This window comes from Panthera leo, chromosome A3, assembly GCF_018350215.1.
Source record: "Panthera leo isolate Ple1 chromosome A3, P.leo_Ple1_pat1.1, whole genome shotgun sequence".
NCBI classification, from domain to species: domain Eukaryota; kingdom Metazoa; phylum Chordata; class Mammalia; order Carnivora; family Felidae; genus Panthera; species Panthera leo.
The window spans coordinates 28,843,583-28,867,004 of NC_056681.1; the positions used below are offsets into that span (position 1 = coordinate 28,843,583).

Sequence of the window (23,422 nt, forward strand, 5' to 3'; positions counted from 1 at the left end):
CCTCAGTGGCCCCTCATTGTTCTCAGGATGAAGTCCAGGCACCCTAACCAGGCTTGACAACTGTTGCCCCATCCTGCTCCATCACTCACCGTTTCCCCAGAGGACCTGGACCCCACAGGTCAAGGTGAATCCCGGACGAGCCCCCAAATGTGAGAAATAAACCCACGGACCCAATCAAAGGAGGGATGCAGAGACTTGGGCACAGGGAAGCGAGGCTTTAATCAACGTTCTTGCAAGAGCAGGTGTCTGATGGACAGGCACACTGGGAGCAGTCACAGCAAGCAATTTATCTTCTAGCTTGAAGTCCCTCCCCTGATTCCTCATTGGCTGAGTACTACAGAGGTTACAGCCTTGCCCAGAGGTCACCTATGCCCACGTAAGGCAAAAGTACATTCCCTGAGGTGACGCAGAGACTTCAGTTCTTTGGCGCGTGCTCGTTGCAAAGCCCATGAAAATCAGCTTGCAAAATGGAGAGGGGAAGAAGAACCAGGAAGTGAAGTGTCTAAGGGTTGGGACTCCATTTGGCCGGTGGGGGAGGGGGTAGGGGTCGTACATATTTCCAACAGGTAGCAAACCTATTGTCAACTAGACAACACTGTTTTTATGTGGTGTTTCTGAAAATGAATCATCTCCCTTACTTCTCACGCCACAGAGTCAAATGACATGTGGCTCCCGAGGTGCCAGAGCCCCTATCCCAGCTCACCTGGCATCCTGCCCTGCTGCCCCCGAAGAGCCTGGAAACTCCCACCCCACAGCCTATGGAAATACAACTACCTTTAAGCTCCTGTGACTTCTATGGGGCTGTGCCTGGTCCCCTCTGTTGACTGTATTGGGGGCCACTGCCTCCGATACCTGGGCAAACCCCACATGTGGCCCCCTCTGTGGACTCCACAAGCTGTCCAATCCTAGGAAGTGTTCAACAAATCCAGAGGCACTTTCTTGGGGAGATGTCCTGGAGGGCTCCCTGGTGGCTGGGAACAGCCTGACCCTGGAAGGCACTCTGGTAGGCGAGAGGAAACAGGAGGGGAAGGGAGGGAGTGGTAAGCACATGGGTAGCACCCTACTCCATCACCATTCTGAATTCGTTTCAGAACCAGAATAGACGCCTCTCCTTGCCTCAGTTTCCACATTATAGCAATCACCTCTCCACAGTGATGTGACGGCCTTGAGGATCTCACATTTGACTCATCCCAAAGAGCCTATTCATCCGTTTATTTTATTTGATTAATGTTTATTTATTTTTGAGAGGGGGGGGAGGAGCAGAGAGAGAGGGAGACAAAGAATCCCAAGCAGGCTTCACATGGTCAGAGAAGAGCCTGATGCAGGGCTCGAACTCACGAACCATGAGATCATCATGTGAGCCAAAATCAAGAGTCGGACACTTAAATGACTGAGCCACCCAAGTACCTTCTATCTATTGATTTTAAACAATGGCAGGGCTCCCCTAAGGCAGACTATGCCCAGATCCTACCCTAGACCAACAGAAAACAAATCCGTGGGGGAAGGACCCAGGCATTGGTAGTTTAAAATGTTTCCCTTCCATCCCCTCCACCATTTCCAATCCCCTTGTGTGATTAACTCTCACTGGCCCTTGAGGTCTTTCTTCCTCCAGGAAGCCCTCTTGATGTCATTCTCAAAACCCAAGTTGGGTGTGCCTCCTCTAAGCTCCCACAGCCCTGCATATCCACTGTATTCACACTTATTGCCCTGGTAAAACTGCACATTTACTTTCTTTTCCCCTCTGAACCTTGACTGTCACATCCCAATTGTGTCTTATTACTTGCATGTGTCCCCAGAGTCTAGTTCAAATGCCTACCCCATCGTAAAAGACATTAATAACTGAAATAAATGGGTGAATTGAATGTTGAGGATGCTTCTGGATTTTTACTCTTGTAAATAACAGTGAACATCTCCATAAATAAGCCTTTTCTTGTGTTTTAGAACATTCCCCCAGAAGTCGAGCTACTGAGACAAGGACACAATGATTCATGTGTCTCTTGCTACAGGTATATGTCTCACTCCATACATTCCTTTTCTCCCTTCTTTCTTAGCCACCCATAGAGTTTGGGTAGGATTGACCTATCTTTAATCCCTTCAGGAAATTTTCAGTTTAATCCAATCAGGATATCCTATCACTCCCCACACCCACTCACTGCCACAAGCAGTGATGAATTTAAGGATAATTCCATGATAAAAGCTCGGGCTGTGGGACCAACCAGACTCAGGTTCAACACTTTTTTTTTTTCACTATCAGGAAAACGCAGGGCTCTGACCAGAGCCAGAAAGCGTATGGCTCCTATGCTGGTGACATCCATTTTGTGGCCATCAGGGGAAGCCAGTCCGGTTTCTGAGTAGCATTTTCATTTTTCCTTTCAAACATAAGCATCCTAACACATGCTGCCAGCTTGTTTTCCAAGGATTTGTCAACATTTGCAATGAGGCTGAAATTGTTTTAAACTGTTTGATAAGACAGCTGCTTCTAAGAGTTCAATAATTCAGGAGATCAGGGGTCACAAAGACTCCAGAATTTTGATTCATTCATACTGCTCCCCCTCCCAGTGAGCAGCAGAATATAAGGTCAAACAGTATCTGTCACCCTGACCTGGAGGAACAGGTAAATTGGAGACCAATCTCTGTTCCCAGACATCACTGTGATTTTTTTTCCTTAATGTCTGCAACTTTTAAGAGTAACTTTTCCTGTTGGTTCTTTTTTTTTTTTAATGTTTATTTATTTTTGAGACAGAGACAGAGTGCGAATGGGAGAGGGGCAGAGAGAGAGGGGGACACAGAATCAGAAACAGGCACCAGGCTCTGAGCTGTCAGCACAGAGCCCGACCTGGGGCTCGAACTCATGAACCGTGAGATCATGATGTGAGCCGAAGTTGGACGCTCAACTGACTGAGCCACCCAGGCACCCCTGGTTTTTCTTTTTAAATATAAAACAACCTTGTTCATCACAGAAAAATTGGAAAATATCTGTATTTCAACTATCTATTGCTGTGTCACAAACCATGCCAAGATTTAGCAGCTTACCATAATTCTGTGGGCCAACGTTCTGCGGGTCAACAATTTGGGAAGGACACAGTGGCCATGGCATATACTTGCACCACCATGGACCATCAACGGGGAGAACCAAAGGCTGGGATTGACTTGATTGCTGGGGGCGGAATTACCTGGAAGTGTCTGAACGTAAATGCTGGCTGTCAGCTGGGACCTCAGCTGAACACATAAAGAGGGGCTGTCCATGTGGTCTGGGCTTCCTTGTAGCCTGTCTGCCTCAGACTGCCTACACGGAAGGTCAAGGTTCCAAGACTTACGTCCCAGAAGAACGTACATCTCCAAAGCTTCATGGCATTTTGTGACTTAGCATTGGAAGTCACATGACATAGTTTCTACCACAGTCCAGAGGGCATTCAGTCACGAAGGTCGTCGAGTCACTAAGTGAGAAAGAACGGAGGCCCCATCTTTTCCTGGCAGAGATAACAAATAATTTGTGAACATGTTCTAAAATCGCTACAGATGGGCACTGAGGAGGGCACCTGTTGGGATGAGCACTGGGTGTTGTATGGAAACCAATTTGGCAATAAATTATATTTAATAAAAAAATACAATAAAATAAAATCCCTACAATATTCAAACAAAAAAAGATGATATGCAGCAACATAGCCCTGACCACCCAGAGAAAATCAGAGTCAGCATCTCAGTGTGTACCTTTATGAATACTTTTTTATTTTTATAAAACCGGGCTCATTTTAGTCAAGACTCCTTTACTTGAAAGTGAGAGAAATCCAATTCAAACTAATGTCAGCAACAAAAGAAACGCACTGGCTCACGGGGCTGAAAATCCCAGGGACTTCAGGAACAGGTGGATCCAGGGGCTCAATGAATGTCATCAGGATCTGTCTTACCACATCTCTTGGTTCTACTTTCCCTTGTTTGATGTCATCTCAGGCAAGCTCTCCCACACTTGGCATGTGTGATTCTCAGGCCTTAGGCTTATAGAAAGAGAATTGCTTCTCTTCTGAGAGTTTTAGCATCATCCTGGGGATGGCCTTCATTGGCCCAGCTTGAGTCGGGAGTCCAGGGCCTCCTCTCATGACATGGCCTGCCTTGAATAGCCTGGGTCCCTGGTTTTGCCCAATTAACTTTCTACTTATGCCATTTATTAAAAGGCCCCTAGCTCACCTTTTAGTTAAATCTTTGAATTGCCAAGTCAAAGGGCATGCATATTTTTAATTTCTTTTTAATGTTCATTTATTTTTGAGAGAGAGACAGAGCACGAGCAGGGGAAGGACAGAGAAAGAGAGAGAGGGAGACACAGAATCCAAAGCAGGGTCCAGGCTCCAAGCTGCCAGCACAGAGCCCCATGCAGGGCTCAAACTCACCGACCACGAGATAGTAACTGAGCCAAAGTTGTGCACTTAACAGGCTGAGCCACACACCCCAGGACACGCATGGTTTTAACGCTCTTGATGCCTTTTTTTTGTAGACTGCCTTCATGAAAAGTTGTAGCAACTTCTACTCCCACCCACGTGAGTTAAGACTGGTGGTGATTTCTCCCCGCCCAGACCCATACGGGATACTAAAACTAAAAATACAATCTTTGCCAAAGAGACAGAATGGTATTTTGTGGTTTTCTTTTTTTCTTGTCTTATTGCTAGTGAGGTTCAATGAATTTCACTTCCTTCCATTTTTTCTTTACATTTAAAAAAATGTTTAATGTTTATTGATCTTAGAGAGAGAGAGAGAGCAGGGGAGGAGCAGAGAGAGAGAGGGAGACACAGACTCCAAAGCAGGCTCCAGGCTCTGAGCCATCAGCCCAGAGCCCGACGCGAGGCTCGAACTCACGGACCGCGAGATCGTGACCTGAGCCGAAGTCGGACGCTAACCGACTGAGCCACCCAGGCGCCCCGGGGGCGATAATTTTAAACAGCAGTAGCTACAGTTATGGAGCGTTTGCAATGATCAAGCGTTGTGCCCAACACTGTCCATTCATCATCGCATTTAACCTCCTCCGACATCATACGTGACACCTTCCTTTTGGGCCCCCTCTTGTAGAGGTTCACTCAGACCTCTGCAGTTTCATGGCTATAAAGTCCTCCCTCGTATTTCTGCAAAGAGGTTTCTTTCCTGTACCTTCCACAGGAACGTCTCCGTTTCACCCCCTGCCTAGTCAGCCTCTTCACTTAGAGACTTGAGACCCACAGGAGGTAGGCAAGTGGCTTACTGCACGCGTTCTGGCCAACGTCACCATTTCTTGTTTTCTCTCTCCCTCTCAGGAGCAGCATCATCCCTCTCTGTCCACACAGCAGCCTAGGAATTGCCGTTGGTGATTTTGGCATGCCCTGGCAAGGGTATGTGTCTCTTCCCCTTCACAGGCTTATCGAGGTATTTATTTCCATACATACAGCGGGAAAAAAGTGGACGATAAAATGTTCTCTAGGCTGTCCACATCTCTAAGCTGGGGGGCTGATGCTGCCCCATTTTATAGATGAGAAAACTGAGGCTGAAAGAAATACAATAATTTGTCTGAGGTCCTACTCTTACGTAGGCTAAGAAACTCCAAGGGATGCTGCCGCTTGCACAAGAACAATCTATTCACCCTAAACTTGACCCCAGGCCTTCCCTCCTGCGGTTGCCGGTGTTGACCTCAGACTGTACCACATTCTCCCCTCCTCCCAATATCTGCTGGGCCAGGTAGGGCCATCTTTCCGAATCCTGCAGCCGCCAAAACAGCTCAGCCCGGAAGAGCTGGAGAGGTCAGTCACAGACACACGCCCGCGTCAGCGTGAAAGGTGAGCCGCTTGTGACCTCCCGACCCCTCTGTCTGGCACCCCCAGGGGTGCCAGAGAACAGGAGAACAGGAGACCTGGGGTAACTTTGGAGGGGCTCACGGCTCCTCGGGCCACAGGTAGAGATCAGCTTGTACCAAGGCTGGCAAGTGACTCATTCAGCCGGATGCCTTCCCGTTTGCTCAGCTCAGGCAGCTCCTGACGCAGAGCCGAACTTTCTCCTCTGCCTCATTGTGTGCCTGTTCTCGGGGGCGGGGGCTTTGGGTGGATTTCTGAAAAGCAATTATGCTTATTACTGGTTAGGATTTCAGAAGCCTGCTCTGTTTGCAGAGTGCACGAATTCCCAACCCTTTCCATCACTCATGCCTCCTGACAGCCCCATTTTGCAGGTGGAAAAATGTGCCGACGCAGAGCAGGGCAGAGAGGCTGTAACCGAAAACCAAAGATGGAGAGAGAGAGTCCTGGCAACATTATTGGGGTCCGTGGAGCTCCCAGGCCTTCTCCCTGGACATCTGGGTCACGTGAGCCAATAAATCCTCTCCTTTACTTAAGCCAGGTCGAGGTGAATCTCTCTCACGTGCAGCCAGCAGGCTTCTGACTATTATGCCTCTTATATGTGGGATCTTTAATACACACATGTGCACACACACCACAATATATATATTTTAGAAAAATATATAAATCATCTATTTTTAAACTAAATGTTAATATATATATTTTATATATAACATTTTTGCTTATTTTACAAACTAAGGGCTCATTTTAAAAATCGAAACCAGGGTGGCTCAGTTGGTTAAGTGTCTGACCCGGCTCAGGTCATGATCTCACAGTGCGTGGGTTCGAGCCCCACGTCGGGCTCCGTGCTGACAGCTCGGAGCCCGGAGCCTGCTTCGGATTCTGTGTCTCTCTCTCTCTCTCTCGGCCCTTCCCCTGGGTGCGCTCTCTCTCAAAAATAAGTAAACGTTAACAAATTTTTAAAGAAAAAAAGAAAAATTGAAGCCATACAAAACTGTGTACGGTGTAGATCTGAGGTCAAACATAACTGATGAAGCATCGGCAGGGCTCCTTGCAAATTCCCATTACGGCGAAAGGAAACAGGTGGAAGGGGGGAGCCACAGGGGTGAAGCCCGGGAGGGAGAGGACAGCAGCAGCAAAACACAGAAGCTCTGCAGCAAATGGACAAAGGGTGACCGACCTGGCAGAGCTAAGAGATCTGAAGCCCGGGTAAGACCGCAGAGACCAGGCAAGCCATCTTATTTGTGCCTGGACGCCCCAAAAGGCTTAGGAATTGGAGGTGTCACGTGCCTCCTGAAACAGGGTGCGGACAGGGCAGGAAATGGCAGGTGTGTTAGAAGTCTGTAAAAAGCAGCAGTCAGGTCTCTGCGTGGGGACCCCTCACCCAGGCAGAAGACTACAGGGTGTCTTTCTGGGTTGAGGCAAGTGACTCTGGCCTTGGGAGTTTGCATCCGGAAGCCAGGAAGGGGCTGAGTTAAGTGAGAGGCATAATCTGAAGGCTGAGGCCTTCCTCTCCTCTCTACTCTGAGAGGGTCAGGCTTTACCCCACCAGGCCACTGGAAGATTCCGTCGTAGAAAAAATGAGCAGCCCATGTTTTAACGTTTCTTTTTGAGAGAGAGAGAGAGAGAGAGCGTGCCAGTGGGGAAGGGGCAGAGAGAGAGGAAGACACAGAATCCAAAGCAGGCTGCAGGCTCTGAGCTGTCATCACAGAGCCTGAGGCAGGGCTTGAACTCACGAACCGTGAGATCATGACCTGAGCTGAAGTCGGACACTCAACCGACTGAGCCACCCGGGCGCCCCTGCCTTTTGCATTTTAAATTTCATAATGTGCTGTGGACACATCCCGTGTGTGTACATCTAAGTCTCTTTGTGCGGTAGACTGGTATGTGAGAAGAACAAGACGTTCATGCAGTCTCCAAGCGTCACCCCACAGGTTACTTATTTACAGAGGGAGGAGGGCGCTTTTCCAGTGAGAAATCTGATTGGTGACCACCGCTTCAAAGGATCAAATCTGGCATCGTCAGTGAGGGGCTCACTAATACCACACGCCTTCTTACATGATGTATTAGTAAGCACACATTTACTTGTAAGACATTGCCAAAAACGCACATCCTGAATCTAGCTGGGAAGAAACAGACAAATCTCGAATGCGAGATGGTCTCCTAGACTCTTCAGAGATGTCCATGTAATAGAAGAAAGAAAGAAAAAAACAACAGCCCCAAGAACTGTTCTAGATGGAAGGCAACTAAAGAGATACGACAGCCAAATGCAGTGGAATCCTAGACTGGAAAGAAGCTAGCCAAGAGGACATTTGGGGGACAACTGGGGAAATTTGAATACAGACTATAAATCTGAATATAGAATGTATATAGACCGTATTAATTAGAGTCTTACGGTTGTGTTTCTTGGGGCGCCTGGGGTGGCTTCAGTCGGTTAAGTGTCTGACTTGATTTCGGCTGGGGTCATGATCTCAGGGTTCATGGGATCGAGCCCCGTGTGGGGGGGCTGACGGCACAGAGCCTGCTTGACGTTCTCTCTCTCCCTCTCTCCCTGACCCTCCCCGCCCCTCCCCAGCTCACGTGTGCTCTCTCTCTCTCTCATACACACAAAATAAATAAGCAAACTTCAAAAGAAAATGTGAAGTATTACTGTTGTATTTCTTGAGTGTGGCACAAACGTGACAAATTGTTGGCAATTGGTGAAAGTGGGTGAAGAATATACGAATGTTCACTGTACTATCGTGCAAGTTTTCGGTGAGTTTGACATGTTTCACAATAAAAAGGTGGGGGATAAGTGGCTGACCTCTGGAGACCGATCTACACGATCCATTTGGGAAGGAGACTCAGTCTCTCCAGGCGTCTCCTCTGTCAAGACTGAGCATAATGGAACCTACCTCATGAGCCTGTTGAATGAAATGAGATCGTGCCTGCAAAATGCCTCTCAGGGCTCCTGACATAGCAAACGTTAACTGTCACAATCATCTGCCTCGTTCTCTTTACTGGATGCAAAATTCCATTGTCTTGAGTGTCTGTTGATTTGGCAGGAAAGTCACCACCCAGCTAATGAGCTCTGCTCTTGTCAGCGCATGATGAGATGACCACAGTGCGTGCTGTCTGCAGGGATTGGAGCAGAAAGAGGTCTCGCCCGACTGTCGAATTTGGATGCCTGGTCAGTGGACACCTGCCCCTTTCCCTACCTCCTTTGTGTAAGAGCTTCCTTTTCAAAGGAAAACCCATGCCATGTGGTGTGACCTGTGTTAACTTTGCTGCTTCTACTGCCAGTGGGGCAGCGACCCACCCAGTCCTAGACAAAGCCCTTTCCTCCTGGTTGTGGCGGTTACTTTAAGAATAAGCATCCCCTTAGACAGAAGCCTTCCTGGGAGTTGTTTGCCAACACAATCTGGCACACCTGTGATGAACCAGAAATACAGAAATAGATCCAGCCCAGGGGCACCTGGGTGGCCCAGTCGGTTGAGCATCCAACTCTTGATCTCGGCTCAGGACGTGATCTCAGGGTTCGTAAGTTTGAGCCCCACGTGGGGCTCTGCGCTGGCAGCGTGGAGCCTGCTTGGGATTCTCTCTCTCCCTCTCTGTCTGCCCCTCCCTCCCTCCCTCTGTCTCTCTCAAAATAGATAAACTTGAAAAAAATAGATACTTCCCATCTCCGGACAGAGTTGATCCTTAGGTCTAGAAAGGGGAGACAGACAATATGAAGAGGCAGCTCCCTAGCACCCCAAATCCCAAAAAGATCAGTACTTTTCACTTCTCTGTCATTCCTTCAAATGAGGCACCCAAACTGAACTTCTCCGAAACCTGCTTTATCTGCAAGGCGGAGATTTAAGGTTGCCTCTAAAAGACCCGCGAGGAGCAATTTCCTCCCAATTACCACTAGCTGCTCAACGCCATTCCCCTGGGAGACTGTAGAGGGGAGATGGCACCGGATGATCGTGTCAGGGGATCTGCACTATTCAATACGTTCTGGAAATCCCCAAGGCTTGATGACAATGTCTTCCCTTTTGAACGCCTAACTTTTTTTTTTTTTTAAAGCATTCTCCAGCCATCTCATTTTATTGTGTTCAGACCATCCTTTGACGCAAGTGGGACAAATATAGTCATATCTGTCCCTCCGAGAGCAGAGGAAGTGGTGTAGCGCCACGGAGGAGAACATGAGCTCTGGCGTCAGACTCCTGCGTTCACTCTTGGGTCTGCCAATTAGAGGCTTTGTAATCCTGGGCCAGTGACTCAGCTCTTTCCGAGCCTTGGTTCCCTCATCTGTACAACAGGGGCTCAGAAGCGCCTGTTTCATGGCATGGTGGTAAAGCTCAAATGAAATAATGAACACAGTGGCAAAACCTGGCACACGGTAAGTGCTCAAGAAGTATTAGCTATTACTGTTGTTGTTGTTGTCGTTGCAGACAAGCCGGCGATGGCAAAGGTGGGTAAGCAGTCTCGGAGGGCTTCCAGGCAGAAGCATGATATTCGACATGGAGGCGGACACAAGGCCCAAGATGAGTGTCTCCGCTCTCAAGGACCTCACAACTAGGAGGGGAAAGGGGGACAAAAATCAGGAGCAAGCACAGTAGTAACACAAACAATTAAAAAGGGGTCTCTGGAAAAGATGTTTCCAGGTGGCATGCCCAGATGCTGGTACAGGCCCTGGAGCGAGCTCCGCGGGGTGGGATGGGAGTGCATTCCTCTCCAGCTGGGAATCAGCAGAGACTCAAGCCCAAGGAGAGGCTCAGGTGAACACAGACACACATACGTGTTCAGATGGTGAGAACGAGGGCGTTTGTTACGGACAGATACGGTTCGAGAAGCGTCTGGCCAGATTCTCACGGAGGACGTAGGTCATGAGGTTCGCCTGGCCCAGAATTCAGGTCTACCTGAGGCCATTCGAGGACGTCCCACTGCCTTCACTGGCTTCTGTCGACATCGCCACTGTTCTGAAGCATAGTGGGTGGAAGGGATGGAAGGGTGGGCGGATGGTATGTGGTGGGTGGATTGACGAGAGACGGTAGATGGTGCATGAATGGGAAATGAGGGATAGATAGAGGGATGGCAGATGGAAGAACGGGTGGATGGGTGGCTGGCAGAATGGAAGGTGGATGGATAGTTGACGGATGGATGGATGGATGGATGGGGGGGGATGGAGGGATGGCAGCTGGATGGACAGAGACACAGATTTGCTTCATATGTAAATGCTCATGAGATGCAACCTATAGGTTAAGCACGAGCCCGGGGTGAAGGGGGGATAAAAAAAGAAACCACAGAATAACAGCTACTTAATGGCAGTTAATAAGTGCCATAATTGAGTACTTACTGTGTGCCAGAGCCTGTGCTAAGCCCTTTAGCACTTCACAAAAATCCTGAGGTCATTATTGTCATACCCATACAGAAACTGGAGCTTAAGGGGAACATCGCCAGGTTGCACAGGGAGTAGTTTGCAGCATCAGGACTCAGACTCAGGCTGCTGAAAACGCCAAGCTCCTGTCCTTAACCTCTGTGGTTGCTTGACCTTCTTCCTCATAGAAGAAGCTTTATAGCACCAGCGAGGAGTCAAGAACTATTTCCTGGGGCTGGGGAGGGTAGGGCGGGGCCCAGGTGGCTCAGTTGGTTAAGCATCTGACTCTTGGTTTTGGCTCAGGTCATGGTCTCACAGTCCGTGGGATCGAGCCCCTCATCGAGCTCCACGGAAGGAGACACCGCAGCTGAGTCTTAAAAGCCAGGAGAAGACAGGGCTGTCAAGGTAGAAAGAACAGAGAGCCCAGCACTGAGGAGACATAACAAATCCTTCCTCCTTGTGAGAGAGAAGCAAGAAAAGGGAGGAGGCTGGAGATGTAGGCTGGGACCAAGTTGAGGAGGGCCTTGAGTGCCGCATCTAGACTAATTAATAGTAATATGAATAGCAATGAGCACCAGGCATCAAGCATTCTCCTAAGTACTTTATTTTTATTAGCTCATCTGATCCTCCCAAGTAGGTGAGATTAGCTGCTAACTACTCGTCCATTTTGCAGCTGAACAATCTGAAAGACTGAGTAACTTTAATAAGGTCACACGGCTAACAGGTGGCAGAGCCAGGACGTGAACCCACATCTTTCTGACTCCATAGTCCACACCTAAACCACCATGTGTGGGCTTGAACAACTCTAGCCATTGCGCAAGGGTTTGGACTTCCTCCTCTCTAATGGGAAGCCATTGGAAGTTTTGGAACAGAGGATAACCTAATCAAATGTGTACATTAGCTATGTCCCCTCTGGTGACTATGGGAGTTGGGCAGAGTAAGACAAAACCGGTCTGTCCTATAAGCCCACCTTTGGCCTCTCCTGCGTGCCTCCCTCTGCCTAGACAACCCACATCGCCACCTCCCAGGTCCCTGAGCCCACTCACTGGATTGGACGCCAGAACATCTGTTTCTCTGCGGGACCTTAAGCAGGACCTGCCCCTCCACTGGGTTTCAGATGCCTTATAGGAAGGGGGTGGCTCATAGATCTTTACGAATCTCTTCCAGCTCTGACATTATACGTCCCTCTGATGTTCTCTGGGACTACGCAGCTAAATGTGTCACTTTCAGCCACTCCTAACAGCCTCAGGAAAGTTGACACCTGCATTTTTTTCCCCCACCACCATGAAGTTCCAATGGCTCTTCCTCCCCAACATAAAAGAGTTATTTTTGGCCACTATTCAATAGAAAGCTTTGTTCTCCCAGCCCTCGTGTGTCATCACCAGCTTGTCTCTCCAGAATCCCCTTCAAGACACCTTTGCCTTCCGGAGCCACTAACTCCAAGGGGGAAGCTATTTATAAGCCTCTGAGGGTGCATAATTGCTGATTGCGTCTAGCTGAGGCGTTGTCAACAAGGAGCGTTATGCCGGAGACTGGCTCTCTTAATGGCAGCATATGCGTCAACTGTCACTTGGCTGAGACTCTGGGGAAGGTCTGCATTCCATTTAAACGTAGTCCAAGAACTAAACGGGGTCGGTGGGGGTGGGGGGGAGGCTTGTAAACCAAATGGTGAACATGGCCTCTGGCTTGTGTCCTGAAGTCTATTCAGGTAGGGCTGGCCTCCTTCACCTTGGCAGAAGAGGAAGAAGCATTATCATGTGGTATTTGTGGGTGTGGGCTTGGAGCCAGACTGCCTGGGTTCAAAAAACATTTTCTTTATGTTTCATTTATTTTTGAGAGAGAGACAGAGCGTGAGCAGGGGAGGGGCAGAAAGAGAGGGAGACACAGAATCCGAAGCAGGCTCCAGGCTCCCAGCCGTCAGCACAGAGCCCGACGCGGGGCTCGAACTCATGAACCTTGAGATCATGACCTGAGCCGAAGTGGGACACTTAACTGACTGAGCCACCCAGGCGCCCCCAGACTGCCTGTGTTCAAAGCCCAGCTCTGGTTCTTGTGGGTGCTACAACCTTAAGCGAGTCACCTAACATCTCTGTGCCCAGTTCCCCCATGTAGAAAATGGGGATATTGTGGGCTTAAGGGAGTTATTGTCTGTGAAGTCGTAAGAACAGTGTCAAGCACATAGTAACAGCTCAACAAAATGTGGGATCTTATCATTATTATTATTAGGATTCCATGCATAGTGAGAGCTCCCACTGGCCTGAAGAAATAAGTAGACCTGAGGCAATGGTCCTCAAAGTGTGGTCCCCAGGTTTACCAGAGAACCTGTCAGAAATGCAAATTCTCAGACCCCACCCAGACCCACTGAATCAGACCCTCTCTTAGGTGGAGCCATAAATCTGGGTTTTAATAAGCCTACTGTATGACACTGATACACGATGACATCTGGATGGCATCCCTCCATTTCTTCTAAAACACTCATAACTGGTCAGTCCCTAAGACGAATGAAAATGGCAGCATTAGCTGTGTGATGTGACTTAGGACAGGTCTTTTCCATTGGGAAATGGATGAAAATACAGGGCTGGTGTGGGAAGCCAACGATATAAGGAATATGACAAGCCTGAATGACCTCTCCTGCTTCTGGTTTGTCTTTCCAGGTGACCTTAAGAAGTTGTCCCCGGGACCAAAGGTAGGCCCCAGCTGATTCCGCAGTTTAGTTCCCTGGCTTTGGAAAAGGGCAGACCCTTCCTGTGAAGAGAAAACCAACAGTGTCTGGGTCGCTCTCAGTCAGTGGCTTCCCCCTCCCTGGGATCTGGCTCCTCCCAGGAGTTATAAATACAGAAGGCAGAGGGCCTTCAGACCAGGTGACTGGGGGAAGAGGAATGACTTCAGAATGACCAAGACTCAAAACTTGGTTCCAGCTAAGTGACATGGACAGATATACTATGCCTCTCTGCGCCTTTCTGTGAAACAAAAATAATTATCCCTCCATGTAGGTGGCTGAGACAATGAAATGAGGACCCCTATTAAGCTCGCACTATATGCGGGCTCCGCAGGTATGGCAGTGACGAGACAGATGTCCCCCTGCCTTCGTGGAACAGACATTCTAATGAGGGAGAGAGATGTTCAACATCCAGATACAAGGCCAACTACCTTATTACAATTGTGACAGATACCTGATGACGTAAGAGGGACTCCCTCTGATGCACGAGGGTAAGGACAGGTGGGGAAATAGTAACATTTGGTCTGAGAGCAGGAACTTGGTGGGCAAAATTCCAGAATTTTGAAGGCCACCGTGAGAATTCTGAGCAAGAAGAAGTAATAAAGGATTTTCAGCAGGGGCATGAGGTGATCAAATCTGAGCTTTTTAAAGAACACTTGTATTTAAATAAATAAATAAATAAATAAACATTAAAAAAATATTAAAAAAAATAAACAAAAAAAACTGAAAAAAAAAAAGAACACTTGTATTTAAAAAAAAAAAAAAAAAAAAAAAGACCACATCATGTGCTGGTGAGGTTATGGAGCACCTAGAATGCTCCACCGCAGGTGGGTGTGTGAAATGGTACAACTACTTTGGAAAACAAGTTAGCAGTTTCTTGTAAAGTTAAAAATACTTTTACCATCTAACCCAGCAGCCCACTTTTAGGGATTTACCCAGGTAAAATTAACCATATGTTCACACACACACACACACACACACACACACACACACTGGAGAAGAACGTTTGTAGCAACCTTGCACAAAATGACCAAAACCTGGAAACAATCCAGATGCCCAGCGACTGGTCAAGGGATAAACCACTTGCTTGGGTGAAGCTCTACTAAGCAGCAAAGAGAAACAAATTGCGAATACATGCAGCCCATGGCGGGCTCTCATAAGAACTATACTGTGCGAAAGAAGACTCAGGAGAATACTGTATTATTCTGTTTATATGCTATTTTAGAAAAGCCAAAACTATGGCTAAAAACAGATCAATGGTTGCCAAGGGATAGGGGAAGAGGAGGGCTTGACAGTAAAGGGACACAGGGAAACTTTTGGGGGTGGTAGAACTGTCCTATATATCTTGATTAAGGTGATGGTTACCTTACTGTGTGTGCTTGTCAAAACTCACAAAAACGTACACCAAAGAGAGACAATTTTACTGTGGGTGAATTATGTTTGTTTGTTTGTTTGTTTGTTTGTTTGTTTTAAAGCATGTTTGTTACAGAAAGGAGAATAGATAGGGCTGGGGGGCAGTTAGAAGGCTTTTATATGTCGGCGATAAAAGATGACAAGACTGTGCTGGGGGGGGGGGGCACAGTAGGGATAGAGAAGTAGGCAGATACAAGAACTGGCCCAGAGGTGAGCATACACACAAAATGCCACCCAGCATGAGGCTGGCACCTTACAGCTTCTCTCTCAGTTGCTGTCTGTGTGCCATTTACATGAGCCTCACGTCTACATAGATAACTTTCACATACACACCTGCAACTTCTGCCAGTCACAGCGTGCTATGGGCTGCAAGGTTCATGGGGGACAGTTGTCAGGGGAGGGGGCAAAGGCATCATTGGGGACAGAGTGGAAGGGAGATTCACAGGAGGAGAGCAGCGCAGGTTGGAGTCAAGATACACCTAAGGTGTGGACAGGGTCCCGAGCGATGGCCACAGAGACACTGCCAGCTCTGCCCATGAATAAGGAGACCAACGTAAGGGTGACAAGTGGTCTTGACAGGTCTGTCCTCGGCTGCCACGACCCCTCCCTGTACCTGCTTATATCTCCCTTCTCATCAGAGCCTCTGAGCCTCAAAGGAGAGCCATGGTTCAAAGTCTAATTATTTCCTCGGATGACATTACCCTGCCTCTCACATCTCGGACACAGAGTGAGTTTTGTGCAGTAAGGCCTGGGGTGGGAGCCAGGAGACCTGAATCATCATCCCAGCTCTGACTCTCTGACTTTGGGTGACTTACTTTCACTCCCTGGGCCTTGACTTCTACGTTTGGAAAATGAGCTGGTTGATCTCTATGGACTCACCCAGCTTTTAAAATCAGTGAATTCTCCTCAAAAGGTTTTTAATATGCCCGTCCTCATTCCAAAATGTATGTTAAAAATTTTTTACCAAAATGAATGGAGCAAGATAAAAATGAATTGATTAGGAAATTGAGATGAAAGAGGCCAAGGGTAGGAAGACAGGCTTGTACCTTGCTAGAGATTAACCTTAGCCTTGACCTTGGAGATTGAATTTATCTCCAAGATTTCTAGCAGCCACAGCAAAGAGGCAATCAAGATTCATTAGATCAGAAGTGCTTGATAGAAACTTCTGTGAAGACAGGAATATTCTGTATCTGCACCGCTCTAGAGTAGTAGCCTCGAGCCACGTGTGGCTATGGAGACAGAGTGTAGGACAGTGCAACCTTAGATAATTCGCGATGCTTTCTCGGTGTGCCAGTTAGAAATTTACCCCGCATTGCCTGGCCTGCGATGTTGATGGCAGGCCTCGGAATTAATTCTCCTTTGCCAGCTGGTACAATGTTAAGTTTTGTCACTGGCGGCAGAGGAGGGACCCTGAAGGAGGGAGGGGCTTCTCTTCTCGTTTCCAGCCCACTCTTCTGAGTAGGCTTCTGAAGCTTGTCAGCACCAGACTCTGGCAGCCCATGTGGCCTCTCCAGTGCCCGGTTCCAGGAACATGAGTGCCTTCTCCAACACTCAACCACCGGAGAGCAGGCACCAGCTGGTAGAGTGTACTGGAGCCAACGGTACCCAGAGGCAAGAAGCTCCAGAACCTCTTCAAGTGACTTCGGGGTGAAATGCTGCAGATGAAGCACCTCTCTGTGGACAGCCTCCCCTGGCTCCCCTTCGGGCAATTTTACCCAAGTTCTAAGGCATGGCGTCTCGGGGCAGACGGCTCCCCGTTAGAACCCCAGGTGGCAAATTTCCAGCACATCCTGCAGGTACAGTAGCCCAGAGAGACTCATCCACTAGCCGATTGGCCTCATCCAGGCCCTCTCCAAGGTCTGGATCACAGCTCTGGGGCCGGGGGGCTTTCCTAGGGCACTCTCTTAGTCCCAGGGATAAGACTACCCTCAGAGCCTTGGTTACACTACGCCTGTATCCTTCGCAGCTCTTTGCTTCTTACTAACCAATTCTTTGTTACTCCAGTCTTCTCTTATGGTTAATTGTACATTAAACTTTCTCTGTTCAAATGTCTGTGTAGTTTTCATCTCTGGACTGGACCCTGGCTGCTATAGGAGTCGTCTCAGGAGACAGACCCGTAAACATGGGGTTTGGGTGTTGGTGTGGTCATGCCCTTGGGCTTTGAGAGAAATAATGAGCTCCTCATCAATGGGAAATGGGAGGCTAGTAATCCACTGTGTGCAGTGGATTAAGTAAGCTATCACCTGTGCTTGATTATGATGAAGCGCCAACGGAAGCAGGCGCCCAGGGAGCCCAATTAGATGCTTCGCTTGACTATTATGGCTGTAATGGCGACCATAATGATTACAGTGTGGGATATATTCCTTTGCGTGGACTTGCATGCTTACAGAGAAGAGAATGCCAAGTTCAGTTCAAACCATGGTCTGAGTAGTAAAATGAACAGAAGTTAGAGGAATATTTTCTTTCTTAAGGACACGAAGTTGATATGACTGAAAACACACAATTTCATTGTGTAAGTTGCTGAATTTCAACAACAGCTGAATTCACAGCTTCATCAAGGTGTTCATGTTTAACTGGATTGGGCAAGAAAGGGATCACAGAACGTGAAAGGAGGTCCTCTGATTGAATCCAATTGGGACTTGAGCCCCCACGTCATTCTGAGCATCCTTTGCCCATGGCAGTAGCTTTCCCTCTGGTGTATTAGGACACTAGCATTTTTTCGTTCTTGAACCCTTCGATAACTTCATCTGAGGCAAATGAGTTGAGAGGGTACACTCTTTCCTCAAGACCCACCATGACCACCCCCTGTTGCCACTAAACTCATAACTAGGGTCACATATCAGTATGCTTTGTGGAGACAGGTACACATTATGACCATGGAGGAAAAGGTTAAGTATACAAGAACTGTAAAATCATACTAATCTGTATCAACAGAGATCTGGGATCATATGTGGGTCTGGATCTGAAGAGTGTTAGACCAAGGACGGTGGACCCTAACACTACAGTGAGCAAATTCACTGATGTAGATGAACCTACTAGAGACTCCAGATTTAATATGTTATCTCATGCCCCTGGAGGTGTCTCTAACTGCTCACTTGGTGATTGACTGAAACTTGAACTCAACAGTGACCTACATGTAATGATATTGAGAGGCCACAGCCTGGATTTATATGCCCGGAATTATATGGAAGATGAAATTCAAAGATGTAGGGGCATGAGTAGATATGATCGGATTTATCGTGTACAATTTGCACACCCACCCACCAACTGTGTTCCATGAGAACAGCCAGAACACATTCCCCTGATTAAGGCATTGAGAAATACATGTGAGAGGGGTGCACCTGCAATCTTGAAATCTCCGTGGTTGCTCTTTTTGAATGATAGGTTCCACTATAGGGAAGGTCACCATTGATATGGGCTCCCTGATTTCAGGGAAAATCATGGGATCCTGAAGCAGCAGAGGACAAATGGCATTACTTAACTGCTAAAGACCAGGTGAGTACATCTATTTTAAATAGCAGCGGGAATGTACCAGGAACCAGAATGTCTTGGTACACAAAGATCTTTGGACATGGTTAATTGATCATGGAATCCCAAGGATGAAATACATGGCCATCCTAGCAGAGAGCTGCTTGACCTCTGTAACAGGAAAAGGCTCGAGGTCTGATAGCCAAAAATCTGACCTAGTGTCCACAGTCAAGGGTCATGGCTTTCACCCAATTTCAAAGCCTAGGCCAATTCACACAGTCAGAGCACTTTGATTGAAGGGGTGGTGGGGTACCCCTGAAGAATGGCCACACCATTGCCTCAAATAGGCACGGAAAATCTTCTTCTAAGAATTCCCCAAAGGGACCTACAGTCATTTGCTAGAGTGACTGTATTAGGAAGAAAAAGAAAAGTTCAGAGATAACTCGACACCAGCTCAGAACTGATGCTTATTCCTGGAGACCCAAAACACCACTGCAGCCCAAAGTAGGGGTTATAGTGGTCAGGTGATAGAATCTTAGCTCAAGTCAGACTCACATTAGACCCAGTTGATCCACAAATCCACCCTGTAGGCTATTTCCCAGCTCCTAAAATTATCATTTATTATTATTTTTTAAAATATAATTTATTGTCAAGTTAGCTAACATATAGTGGAACAGTGTGCTCTTAGTTTCAGGGGTAGATTCCTGTGATTCATCATTTACATACAGCACCCAGTGCTCATCCTAGCAAGTGCCCTCCTCAATGCCCATCACCCATTTTCCCCTCTCCTCCCCCGACATCAACCCTCAATTTGTTCTCTGGATTTAAGAGTCTCTTATGGTTTGTCTCCCTCTCTGTTTGAAACTATCTTTTCCCCTTCCCTTCTCCCATGGTCTTCTGTTATGTTTCTCAAGTTCCACATATGAGTGAAAACATATGATATCTGTCTTTCTCTGACTGATTTATTTCACTCAGCGTAATACCCTCCAGTTCCATCCACATTGTTGCAAATGGCAGGATTGCATTCTTTCTCATTGCCATGTAGTATTCCATTGTATATATAAGCCACATCTTCTTTACCCATTCATTAGTTGATGGACATTTAGGCTCTTTCCATAATTTGGTTATTGTTGAAAGTGCTGACATAAACATTGTGGTACGTGTGCCCCTATGACTCAGCACTCCTGTATCCTTTGGATAAATTCCTAGTGTGCTATTGCTGGGTCATAGGGTAGTTCTATTTCTAATTTTTTGAGGAACCTCTACACTGTTTTCCAGAGCGGCTGCACCAGTTTGCATTCCCACCAGCAGTGCAAGAGGGTTCCCATTTCTCCACATCCTCGCCAACATCTGTTGTTTCCTGAGTTGTTAATTTTAGCCACTCTTCCTGGTATGAGGGGGTATCTCAATGTGGTTTAGACTTGTATTTTCCTGATGATGGGTGACGTTGAGCATCTTTTCATGTGTCTGTTAGCCATCTGGATGTCTTCTTTGGAGAAGTGTCTATTCATGTCTTCTGTCCATTTCTTCACTGGATTATTTGTTTTTCAGGTGTTGAGTTTGGTAAGTTCTTTATAGATTTTGGATACTAACCTTTTATCTGATATGTCATTGGTAAATATCTTCTCCCATTCCATCAATTGCCTTTTAGTTTTGTTGATTGTTTCCTTTGCAGTGCAGAAGCCTTTTATCTTGATGAGGTCCCAATAGTTCATTTTTGCTTTCATGTCTCTTGTCTTTGGAGACATGTCAAGCAAGAAATTGCTGCAGCTGAGGTCAAAGAGGTTGTTTCCTATTTTCTCCTCTAGAGTTTAAATTTGTCATTTAAATAGACATTACTTGACAACTGGCAGAATCCTCACACTGGCACTCTGACCAATGGGAGGAGGATCACTATGGTAGGAAAGACTAAATGGAAACCTTTAGAACTTCCCCTCTGATTACTATGGTAAACCAGAAGTAATACCACATCACTGGGGAAATTGCAAAGATTAATGTCACTTTCAAAGACTTGCAAAAAGTAGGGATAGTGATAACTATCACATCCCCCAATTAACTCACTAGTTTGACCTATGAGGAAGTCAGACAGATCTTGAAAAATGAGAGTGATCTATTATATATGTAACCAGTGATGTTTCCCACTCCAGATGTTGTTCCAGATTTAGTATCTTTCCTGGAAGAAATCAACATAGCTCTGGGCACTTAGTATGCAGCTATTGGATTGCTGCATATCAATGTGTAAGAATAATTAGAAGAGGTTTGCTTTTACCTAGCAGGGACAACAGTCTACCTTCCTGGTTGTGCTTCAAGAATGCATCAATTCTCCTTGAGGTTAATGAGTTGGAGCCCCACATTGGGCTCTGAGCTGACAGCGCAGATCATGTTTTGGATTCTCTGTCTCCCTCTATCTCTGCCTCTCCCCCGCCCCCACCCCTCTCAAAAATAAATAAAAGTAAAAAAAAATGTTTAAAAAAAAGAATACATCAATTCTCCTCTTCTCTGCCATAAATAATAATCCATAGAGATCTTGATTGTCTTGACATTCCATAAAATATCATACCGGTTCACTACATTGATGACATTTTGCTAATTGGATCTGATGAGCTATTTTATTCTTCCCTTATTTTTGTTTTATTTATTTTATTTATTTATTTATTTATTTATTTATTTAATGTTTATTTATTTTGAGAGAGAGAGACAGAGCATGAGTGGGGAAGGGGTAGAGACAGAGGGAGACACAGAATCTGAAGCAGGCTCCAGGCTCCGAGCTGTCAGCACAGAGCCCGACGCAGGGCTCGAACTCAAGAACCGCAAGATCATGAACTGAGCCGAAGTGGGACACTTAACCAACTGAGCCACCCAGGCGCCCCCCCCCACCTTTATTTTTGTTTTATATACAAGTTTTTGAAACTTAATTTTTCAGTTGGGCCTTCAGGTGACAATATTCAGTGGGACTGTGACAGAATTGGGGGACAACTAATACAGCTTAGCAATGGATACAGTGCCTGTTGGGATGGTGCCTCTCCTCTTTTGGGAGAGAGGGTGAGAACTTCTTCACGTGTAATAAGGATAGCTATATCTTATAGATGGAAAGTTTAATCCCATTGGGGATTTCTGGGATGCAGTATAGAGCCCACCTCTCAGGGTTATCCCCTCCTCCCCCTGTCGCCCAAGGGTCAACACACACTCTCTCTGCACAAACTTCCACCAGTCAGTGGTTGAGAGCTACAGGGGGCTGTTAATGTTCTACTGTTAGCCTGCCAGGCCAATGGCAACGGGAAACGCCCAGGCAAAGAAATGCAGGTGCCAGCTGTGGCAAGAGGCAGTAAGGGCAGGTGGATGCAGGTGAGGCCCTGAAAATGTCTGCTTCCCTGCGGTTTCCTTCCCTCTAACACAGGGAAGAGAATTCCTGCCTCGCAAGGTCCTTTCTGTGCCGCTGACTTGCAAACTCTGGGAGTTACTATCCATGACTTGGGAGTTACTATCCAAGTCCTTGGACGTGACTATCCAGGACTATCAATCCCTGAATTGCTGGGAAAGCTGAGAGAGACGGTGTAGAGAGAGCAGCTGACAAAGTGGCCATCCTCAACACGAGTCTCTTCCCTCTCCCTTTTCATTTTAGTCATCGCTTCCCTGTATCCAGGCTTTACTCTGTGCCAGGCACTGTGCTTGGTGCTACACGTTTCTGACATCCAGGTGTCAACCATCCTATACAGAAGAGGAAACAGAAGCTCAGAGGGTTTGAGTCACTTTCTCCAGGTCACTGTGCACATGAGAACCACGACTGTCTGACTCCAGCGCCCTAGCTCTCAGCCTCGTGATGCACTGAGCTGCCGGGGGCTGATTTCTGACATGCTAGCCCATGTGCTTATTTAGGAGCCCGGGTGCTGGATGCCTCAGCCAGCATCTGCCCTTGCCAGACGCGACCCAGATTAGCTCTGGGAGAAGCTGCTGCCAGGAACTGACATGTCTTCTGCTTCTCTTCCTTCGTAATTGGTGTCCCACCAAGACAGCTCAGGTGGGTGGGAGAAATTCTTCTTTCTCCCTGCCTCGGGCTTTGTCCCCTTCTGCCCACACATGGCCCAGAGGCATCACATGGCCTCACCTTTTGAGGGCCTCCTTGGGGGAAATTAATTTTGAGTCCGGGCTTCCAGGCTTGCGTGGCCAGGCTCTACGTTCTGTCAACTGGTTCGTCTGTGCACAGAAGAAATAGACATGCCGCCTACTTTGTGTCCTGCCGCTTTGGAAGGCCCAAGCTGTAGCTGCTAACCCTCTCCTCATTGGGTTTGGAGCCTAGCGGAGGAGGCCGAGCGTGTGCCTAGGGTACCGGCAAAGTAAGGTGCCGAAAAGGGATCGGAGATAAGTGCAAACCAATGCAGTGAGCAGGAAGAGTGGTTCCCATATATCTGCCGTGTGTTTCTGACATCGTGGGTTGGCTCGTCGAACCCCAGGCCCCGCTTTGTGCATACTTTATCACATACCAGAGGCTGGCAAACCCACATCTACAGCCTGGGTCCTTGACTAACCTGTCTTTCAAAACTGGACGCGCTGTTTGGAAGCTAGGATTGAGGTGGAATTTGGATTTCCACTCCCGGCACTACCCAGCACGTTCTGGGAGCATTCGGGTTTTTTTCTTGCGGCAGTGACAGCAGGGGTCCAGTGACCGGGGCTTCA

At 47.4% G+C, this 23,422-nt stretch overlaps 2 long non-coding RNA genes across 2 annotated transcripts in view; both read right to left on the reverse strand.

Annotated features, from left to right (window-relative positions):
* Nucleotides 1-216: 216 nt before the first annotated feature.
* The window catches only part of LOC122215733, a 61,464-nt gene continuing 38,258 nt past the window's right edge, over nucleotides 217-23,422 (reverse strand). Inside the window, exon 4 of the long non-coding RNA XR_006200519.1 lies at nucleotides 217-1,000. This is a non-coding gene — a long non-coding RNA (uncharacterized LOC122215733). The remainder of the gene's footprint in view (nucleotides 1,001-23,422) is intronic.
* On the reverse strand, nucleotides 13,549-14,390 carry LOC122215734. Its single transcript, XR_006200520.1, has 3 exons — nucleotides 14,299-14,390; nucleotides 13,775-13,893; nucleotides 13,549-13,640 (listed from the first exon to the last, which is right to left on the reverse strand). It is a non-coding gene; the product is annotated as an uncharacterized LOC122215734 (long non-coding RNA).